The sequence below is a fragment of the Oryctolagus cuniculus genome, chromosome 1 (assembly GCF_964237555.1).
Source record: "Oryctolagus cuniculus chromosome 1, mOryCun1.1, whole genome shotgun sequence".
Lineage (NCBI taxonomy): Eukaryota > Metazoa > Chordata > Mammalia > Lagomorpha > Leporidae > Oryctolagus > Oryctolagus cuniculus.
Window position 1 is genome coordinate 174,784,595 of NC_091432.1, and position 10,192 is coordinate 174,794,786.

The window sequence follows — 10,192 nt, forward strand, 5'->3', positions numbered from 1 at the left end:
GACTCTTAGTCCTTTCATTATGATCAATTGCGAACTGAAATTGATCACTTTTTCTAGTGAGATGACATTGGTACATGCCACCTTGATGGGATTAAATGGGAGTCCACTGGTATGTTTCCAACTCTACGTTTTGGGGCAAGTCAGCTTGAGCATGTCCCAAATTGTACATCTCTTCCCTCTCTTATTCCTACTCCTATGTTTAACAGGGATCACATTTTAGTTAAATTTCAACACTTAAGAATAACTGTGTATTAATTACAGAATTAAACCAGTCATATTAAGTAGAACAGACAAAAAAACTACTAAGAGGGATAATGTATTAAGTTGTTCATTAACAGTCAGGGCTATGCTGATCAAGTCACCGTTTCCCATAGTGTCCATTTCACTTCAGGAGGTTTCCTTTTTGGTGTTCAGTCAGTTGTCACCGATCAGGGCGAACATATGGTATTTGTCCCTTTGGGACTGGCTTATTTCACTCAGCATGATGTGTTCCAGATTCCTCCATTTTGTTGCAAATGACTGGATTTCGTTGTTTCTTACTGCGGTATAGTATTCTAAAGAGTACATATCCCATAATTTCTTTATCCAGTCTACCGTTGATGGGCATTTAGGTTGGTTCCAGGTCTTAGCTATTGTGAATTGAGCTGCAATAAACATTAGGGTGCAGACCGCTTTTTTGTTTGCCAATTTAAATTCCTTTGGGTAAATTCCAAGGAGTGGGATGGCTGGGTCGAACGGTAGGGTTATCTTCAGGTTTCTGAGGAATCTCCAGACTGACTTCCATAGTGGCTTGACCAGTTTGCATTCCCACCAACAGTGGGTTAGTGTCCCTTTTTCCCCACATCCTCGCCAGCATCTGTTGTTGGTAGATTTCTGCATGTGAACCATTCTAACAGGGGTGAGGTGAAACCTCATTGAAGTTTTGACTTGCATTTCCCTGATTGCTAATGACCTTGAACATTTTTTCATGTGCCTGTTGGCCATTTGGATTTCCTCTTTTGAAAAATGTCTATTGAGGTCCTTGGCCCATCTCTTAAGTGGGTTGTTGGTTTTGTTTTTGTGGAGTTTCTTGATCTCTTTGTAGATTCTGGTTATTAACCCTTTATCTGTTGCATAGTTTACAAATATTTTTTCCCATTCTGTCGGTTGTCTCTTCACTCTCCTGACTGTTTCTTTTGCAGTACAGAAACTTCTCAATTTGATGCAATCCCAATAGTTGATTTTAGCTTTGACTGCCTGTGCCTCCTGGGTCTTTTCCAGAAATTCTTTGCCTGTGCCAATATCTTGAAGGGTTTCTCCAATGTTCTCTAGTAACTTGATGGTGTCAGGTCGTAGATTTAGGTCTTTAATCCATGTTGAGTGGATTTTTGTGTAAGGTGAAAGGTAGGGGTCTTGCTTCATGCTTCTGCACGTGGAAATACAGTTTTCCCAGCACCATTTATTGAATAGACTGTCCTTGCTCCAGGAATTGGTTTTAGATCCTTGATCAAATATAAGTTGGCTGTAGATGTTTGGGTTGATTTCTGGTGTTTCAGTTCTGTTGTTCCATTGGTCTATCCATCTGTTTCTGTACCAGTACCATGCTGTTTTGATTACAACTGCCCTGTAGTATGTCCTGAAATCTGGTATTGTGATGCCTCCGGCTTTGTTTTTGTTGTACAAGATTGCTTTAGCTATTCGAGGTCTCTTGTGCCTCCATATGAATTTCAGCACCATTTTTTCCGGATCTGAGAAGAAGGTCTTCGGTATCTTGATTGGTATTGCATTGAATCTATAAATTGCTTTTGGGAGATTGGACATTTTGATGATATTGATTCTTCCAATCCATGAGCATGGAAGATTTATCCATTTCTTGGTATCCTCTTCTATTTCTTTCTTTAAGGTTTTGTAATTTTCATCGTAGAGATCTTTAACGTCCTTGGTTAAGTTTATTCCAAGGTATTTGATTGTTTTTGTAGCTATTGTGAATGGGATTGATCTTAGAAGTTCTTCCTCAGCCATGGCATTGCTTGTGTATACAAAAGCTGTTGATTTTTGTGCATTGATTTTATACCCTGCTACTTTGCCAAACTCTTCTATGAGTTCCAATAGTCTCTTAGTAGAGTTCTTTGGGTCCCCTAAATATAGAATCATGTCATCTGCAAAGAGGGATAGTTTGAGTTCTTCCTTCCCAATTTGTATCCCTTTAATTTCTTTTTCTTGCCTAATAGCTCTGGCTAGAACCTCCAGAACTATATTGAATAGCAGTGGTGAGAGTGGGCATCCCTGTCTGGTACCAGATCTCAGTGGAAATGCTTCCAACTTTTCCCCATTCAATAGGATGTTGGCTATGGGTTGTTTTTCATAGATTGCATTGATTATATTGAGGAATGTTCCTTCCAAACCCAGTTTGCTCAGAGTTTTCATCATGAACGGGTGTTGTATTTTATCAAATGCTTTCTCGGCATCTATTGAGATAATCATATGGTTTTTCTTCTGCAGTCTGTTAATGTGGTGTATCACATTGATTGTCTTGCGCACATTAAACCATCCCTGCATACCAGGAATAAATCCCACTTGGTCTCGGTGGATGATCTTTCTGATGTGTTGTGGCATTCTATTGGGCAGAATTTTATTGAGGATTTTTGCATCTATGTTCATCAGGGATATTGGTCTGTAATTCTCTTTCAATGCTGCATCATTTTCTGGCTTAGGAATTAAGGTGATGCTGGCTTCATAGAAAGAATTTGGGAGGATTCCCTCATCTTCGATTGTTCTGAATAGTTTGAGAAGAATTGGAGTCAGTTCTTCTTTAAATGTCTGGTAGAATTCAGCAGTGAATCCATCTGGTCCTGGGCTTTTCTTTGTTGGGAGGGCCTTTATTACTGTTTCAATTTCTGTCTCAGTTATGGGTCTGTTTAGGTTTTGGATGTCTTCCTGGTTCAATTTAGGTAGGTTGCATGTGTCCAGGAATCTATCCATTTCTGATAGGTTTCCCTGTGTGCTGGCATACAAATCCTTGTAGTAATTTCTGATGATTCTTTTTATTTCTGTGGTGTCTGTTGTTACATTTCCTTTTTCATCTCTGATTTTATTGATTTGGGTCTTTTCTCTTCTTTTTTTAGTTAGTTGGGCCAATGGGGTGTCAATTTTGTTTATTTTTTCAAAAAACCAGCTCCTCGTTTGGCTGATTTTTTGGAATGTTTTTCTTGATTCAATCCTGTTGATTTCTTCTCTGATTTTAATTATTTCTCTTCTCCTACTAGATTTGGATCTGGTTTGCTGTAGGTTTTCTAGATCCTTGAGGTGAATTGAAAGCTCATCTATTTGGTGCCTTTCCAATTTCTTGATGTAGGCACCTATTGATATAAACTTTCCTCTTAACACTGCTTTTGCTGCGTCCCATAAGTTTTGGTATGTTGTGCTGTTATCCTCATTTACTTCTAGAAAATTTTTGATTTCTCTTTTAATTTCTTCTATGACCCATTGTTCATTCAGGAGCATGTTGTTCAATCTCCATGTGTTTGCATATGCTCTAGGGATTCCTGAGTTGCTAATTTCCAACTTCATTCCTTTATGGTCTGAGAAGCTGCATGGTATGATTCTAATGCTTTTGAATTTGCTAAGACTTGCTTCATGGCCTAGTATGTGGTCAATCCTAGAGAAGGTTCCATGTACTGCTGAGAAGAATGTAAAATCTTTAGCTGTAGGATTGAAAGTTCTGTATATATCTGTTAGATCCATTTGGGCTATAGTGTCGTTTAAATCTACTCTCTCCTTGTTGATCTTCTGTCCTATTGATCTGTCTGTTTCTGAGAGTAGAGTATTGAAGTCCCCCAGTACTATTGTATTAGGGTCTAAGTCTCCCTTTAAGTCCCTTAACAAATCTTTTAGATAAACTGGTGCCCTGTAGTTAGGTGCATATACATTGATAATTGTTATATCTTCCTGTTGAATAGATCCCTTAATCATTATGTAGTTCCCCTCTTTGTCTCTCTTAACAGTTTTTGTGATAAAGTTTATGTTGTCTGATATTAAGATGGCTACGCCCACTCTTTTTTCATTTCTGTTGGCATGGTATACCTTTTTCCAGCCTTTCACTTTCAGTCTGTATGGATCTTTGTTGGAAAGATGTGTTTCTTGTAAGCAGTAAATAGATGGGTTTTGTTCCTTAACCCAGTCAGCCAATTGGTGTCTTTTAACTGCACAGTTCAGGCCACTAACGTTCATTGTGACTAATTATAAGTGGTAACTTTGCCCTGCCATTTGCCAAAGATAAGTTCTAATATATGCTTTGAATTCCCTGTGATCTTTTGCTGTGAGGTTTCCTTCCTTTACCTTCTTTCATATTGATGACCCTGTTTCTGTGTTTCTGTGTGCAACACATCTTTAAGCATCTTTTGCAGGGCTGGATGAGTGGCGACAAATTCTTTCAATTTCTCTTTGCTATGAAAAGTCTTTATTTCACCTTCATTCACAAATGAGAGCTTTGCAGGATATAATATTCTGGGCTGGCAGTTTTTCTCTCTTAGTACCTGGGCTATATCTCACCATTCCCTCCTAGCTTGTAGAGTTTCTGATGAGAAGTCAGCTGTGAGTCTGATTGGAGATCCTCTGAGAGTAATCTGACGTTTCTCTCTTGCACATTTTAGGATCTTTTCTTTATGTTTCACTGTGGAGAGTTTAATTACAACGTGTCGTGGTGAGGATCTCTTTTGGTCGTGTTTATTAGGGGTTCTGTGAGCTTCCTGTACTAGGAGTTCTCTGTCCTTCTCCAAACCTGGGAAATTTTCTGCTAATATCTCACTTAAAAGGCCTTCTAATCCTTTCTCCCTCTCCATGCCTTCAGGAACTCCTAGAACCTGAATGTTGGGTTTTTTAATAGTATCCTGAAGTTTCCCGACAGTATGTTTTAGATTTCTAATTTCCTCTTCTTTTCTTTGGTCTGACTGTATCCTTTCCTGTTCTCTGTCTTCTAAGTCCAATATTCTCTCTTCTGCTTCACCCATTCTGTTTGTAAGGCTCTCTATTGTGTTTTTCATTTGATCTATTGAATTCTTCACTTCAGTCACTATCACAGTTTCCTGTTGTACTAGTTGTTTCGTTTCATTTTGATTCCTCCTTAATATTTCATTTTCACGAGAGAGATTTTCTATCTTGTCCACTAAGGATTTCTGTAGTTCAAGAATTTGTTTTTGAGAACTTCTTAATGTTCTTATCAATTTTTTGAGATCTGCTTCTTGCATTTCTTCTATGTCATCATCTTCATAATCTTGAATTGCGGTGTCTTTTTCATTTGAGGGTGTCATGGTGACTTCCTTGTTTTTATTACCTCGGTTTTTGCATTTGTTATTTGGCATATTGGAGGTATTTGGTTTCTTCACTGTGGTGCTTTTTCTTGTTATACTATGACTCTAGATTAAGTGGACTGTCTGTTTTTGATGGAGCCTTAGGGCTTGAGATGGGTGTCGCCTGAGAGCTCTGTTTGGTGTGCCAAAGGTGACACTCCCAGGTTAGGCGTGGTAAACCTCTCTCTCTCTCTCTTTCTTTTTTTGATTCAAAAGGGAAGTAATTCTGCACAGCTGAACGAAGTTGGAGGTAGTTAGCAGGCAAATGATATACCCACAGGAGCCAGAGATCAGAAGCTCTTTCCCAAGGACCACACAGGGAATCTGTTCGGCCCTCAGAGTGGGCTCAGATTCTCCTTCAGTCTCCCACTGGGTTGCCAAAGTTACGGAATTATAGCGTCTCTGGAGAGTGCTCACGTGAATTCCGTGAGTTCTCTCCCCCACCATCTCTTTTTTCACAGTCTCAGTTCAATAGCACCACAAATTTACTAGGTCCTAATCTCCTGTTAATTCGCCCCGCCCAGAGTCAGGTTTTTCTGCTAGGCTCAGGGCCGGTGCAGACCTGAGGTCGCTCTGCTTATGACGTATGTCCAAGATGGTGCCTGCTCTTTGTCTTGCTTGCCCTTGAGAGGTGAGCGGAGAAAGAGAAACCCATGTCCGTACCAGTCACCTTTTTTTTTTTTCTTTCTCTCTCTTCTAGTTAGCCTGGTGAACTTCCCCCCCACCCCCGGGGTCATTCCCTCTAGTCTCCTCTTTCCGCTTGCCTGCTGGTGTCTCGGGCTATTGAGGTTCGGCTCACCTCGCGTTCCAGCGCTGGTGTGTTGAGTCTGCCGCTGGTGTCCCGAACTGTGGGCTCCCACATCTCCACGCAGGTCCACTGTGAATCACGCGTTCTGGAATAGTTTCTTCTGCTGTTTCCTCCCCTACTCTTCCTTGAACCTGCAGTATCTCCACTTTTATTAAACTATCTCTCCCTGGACTACCAGTGTGCTCCCTTCCTATTCCGCCATTTTGCCTCCTCCCTTGACTCTTTCAAGTTCAATCCTTAAAATAGTGCTGTCCAGGTCAATTATATTTTAATGATTAACTGGTTGATTTATAAATTAATTAATTTGGGTATTGAAATCTCCATCTATAAATCTAAAGTTGCTTACTTTTGGCTCATTAATTTTGAAGCTCTATTTTAAGATACATATTCATTTAATATAGAAGTGGAGACAGAAAGATAGAGGGCGAGATGGAGGGAGGGAGAGAGAGAGACAGAGACAGAGAGAGAGAGAGAGATCCGATATGCAAATTCACTCTCCAAATATTCACAATTTCCAGGGCACAACCAGGTGCAAACATGGACCAAGGAAATCAGTCAAGGTCACCAATAGGTTGCAGGGATACATGTACTTGAGCCATCACCTGCTGCCTCCCATGGTGGAACACGGTGAGACTCCAACCCTGGTACCGCTATATGGAATACTGGCATCTCAAGGGATAACTTAACCTCTACGCCAAAAGTATACCCTGATAAATCTATCATTATGCTATTCTTCTGCTTAACCATATATACTTGTTCTGAAGTCATCTTTTTTGAAATAAATACAGGTAATCTGGCTATTCATGTCTCATGTTAACACTCAAAACATCTGTGAGTCTTTATATTAAAATGAATTTCTTGTAGATAAAAAACTCATGGCAAGGGATACTTTCCATGACCATCAGTGGATGCCTACAACCATAGATAATACTGAACTCTACAAGGCACGTCTTTTATTTCCTATATTCATAAATACATAGGAAAAATCAATTCATAAATTAGGTGCAGTAGGAGATTAGCAAAATAAATAATAAATATAGAGCCACTATCATAACATACTGTTATAAACGCTATGTGACTGTGATCTCTCTATCAAAATATCTTACAGGAATATTGTCATCCTACTTGTGAGATGATATTTAAAGTATGTAGTTTACAGCTTATCTGATATATCCAAATGACCAACATCACTAGTCTTGAATCTGGGGCCATTATTAAGTAAAATCAAGGTTATTTGAACACAAGAACTAAGACATTAAGACAGCTGATCTTTTTACAAAGATAGCTAAGCAATTAGTGGGCAAGGTAGAGGATTCAGCATGGATATTCTGGACAAAGGATGATTTATGTTGCAGGTGGGATGAAAAAGAATGGTGAAAGAATTCATCATGCTACTCAGAAAAAACACACAATTTCAAATTTATGTTATTTATTTTGGAATTTTTAATTAATATTGTTAGACTCTGGCTAACTGAAACAATACAAAACAAGGGAATTTTGAAAGTAACTAGATCTTGAATTTTATTACCCTGAGAATTTCTGTATTTAATTAATGTGTCCATATCTTTCACATTTGAAGTGATAATTACTATAATTTGATTAATATCTATCATGTTTTCTTTGCTGCAATTATTTCTATTTTATTCTATTTCCTTTCTTTTGCCGTTTTTAGTATGAATTGAAGATTTTTATGATTTCATTATATCTCCCCTTTTAGTATATTAATTATACTTACCTGTGTTTTAGCTAGCACTTCCTATAATATACATATAACCATTCTGTCTACATTGTAATTTAAATATTTTATACCAGAATATTCTCAATTTAATCTGTTTTTCATTCAATTACTGACATGTGATAATTATCTATAATGTTTTATTATTACCTTAAATAGTTCTTTTTAGATAAGATTAAGATAAATACATTAAATTTACCTTCAATTATTTATTTATGAATTTGTGTTTCTTTTATATTGATATTGTTTTCTGATCTATTTTATATAATTTTTCTTTTTTTGAGAAATTTATTCTTTTAACTTTTTTGCATAGATTTTCTTCTTGCCATATTGTCCCTGTTTCTATTTGCCTGGAAAAACCTTTATTCTTCATTTTTGAAGACTTTTCATGTTTATAGAAATCTGAAGTGGAATTTTTTTCTCTTCTAATATTTTAAATATTTCACGTTATTCTTCTAGCAAGAATTTTGGACAAAAGGTTCACTTTGAGAATTATTCTTTTTCCTCTGTAAGAAAAACATTTGTATCATCCCTCTGTTTTGTTTTGGTTTGGTTTTTAGAATTTTCTGTCATTAATTTTCTTACGTTTATTGTATACTCTTAGCTGCAGATTTATTTATCATACTTGGTGTTTGCTGAGATTTTTGATATGCATTTGACTGCTTGTCAATAACTTTGGAAAAATCCTCAGTCATTATTACTTTCATATTATTTTGCTCCATTTCATTTCTTCTTATGGTTTCCCAATTAAATGTGTGCCATAGTTTTGAAATCAACTCTCAGATTTTGGATGTTCTAGTTTTTAATTTTTTTTTTCTTTTTGCATTTCAGCATGGGCATTTGTATTAGCTTATAGTCAAGCTAACATAAGTTCCCAGTCATATACAGTTTATTTTTCACTCCATCAAAGGCTTTCGTTTCTGTCACAGTTTTTATTTTATTTCTAGTATCTTTTGATGTTTTTAAAAGAATTATCATAAGATAAGATTACCTATCTATTCCTATATGGAATAGTTTTGCCATTAGTATCTTTTATGTATTAATGATGGATTTTTAAACATATATAACACTAGTGTCATGTGAGAGTCTGCATTTTAATGTTTTTTAAACCTTCCTTCTGTTTCAGAATATCTTGAGTTTTCTAGAATTAATTTATTTGAAAAGCAGAGTGAGAGGAGAGAGAAAGAGAGAGAGAGAGAGAGAGAGAGAGAGAATATTCTAGCCCATGGTTCATGAGCTAGGCCAAACCTAAGCTGAGGCTGAGCAAGGTCAAAGATAAGACAGGGAACTCCATTCGGGTATCCCACATGGGTGACAAGGGTGCTAGTACTTGGGCCATCATCCTCTGCTTTCCCAGATATATTACAGGGAGATGGATTGGAAGTGGAGCAGCAGGCACTGAAAACAGGGCTCCAATATAGGATCCAAGCAAAGATCTAACTTGCCGCATCATAACACTGGCCCTTTAAAATTTCTTACTTGCAAGCTGTATGTGATATATTGAGTATTTAAAGCTAAATTTAAATAGGTATTCAATGCAAGATTTAAATCTAAATTTGGTAAGGTTTTTTTTTTTTTTTTTCTGTTTTCAATGTCTTCTATAACTAGATGCTGGAGGCTTTAAATTTCTGTAGTTTCATTATTTTTGTCCTCTTAGGTTGTCCTAAGTACTTCTCCATGTGGGTCTGTGTTTGGCAGCTGTTTTATATTTAATCCTCTATATTATGATGTAACCCTGTTGGTTTACTGGTAAAATATGTCAGGAAGCAGTCTATAATTTTTTGATGGTATTTCAATCTTTCAGTGAACCTGTGTCCTCAGCCTGCTTCCCAATGTTTTTCTTAGCTTTCCACCCACATAGGTGAGAAGATGATGAAGAGCGTGAACTACAATGAGAGAAATGCCTTTCCTTAGCTGGCATAAAGCACCCCTGAAATGCTTGCTGTACATTGTTTGATGGCTTTGAGGGTATTTCACATGAATTTGTCCTCTTCTCCTCTTGTACTAGCGTCATGAATGTATCTTTCTAAACTTTTGACCACAAAAACCTGATAGGGCTTCTGATAATAAAACCCATGAAAATGTTAGATCTCTCTGGTGTTTAAAACCACGATGACTTTTTCTCTTATGCTGTTCCATTCTGTATATAGAAATTTGCCATAATTAAAACTTAAGTTATCTTATCAATTACTTGCTCCAGCAGCTTCTGCTCCTAGTATACCAGTATTTCCTGTAACTGCATGCATCTGTCTTATCTAATTTGAGAGTGGTGGTTTGACTGGTGAAAGGAAGGATTTTTATTTTCAGTTTGTCCAGCTTATT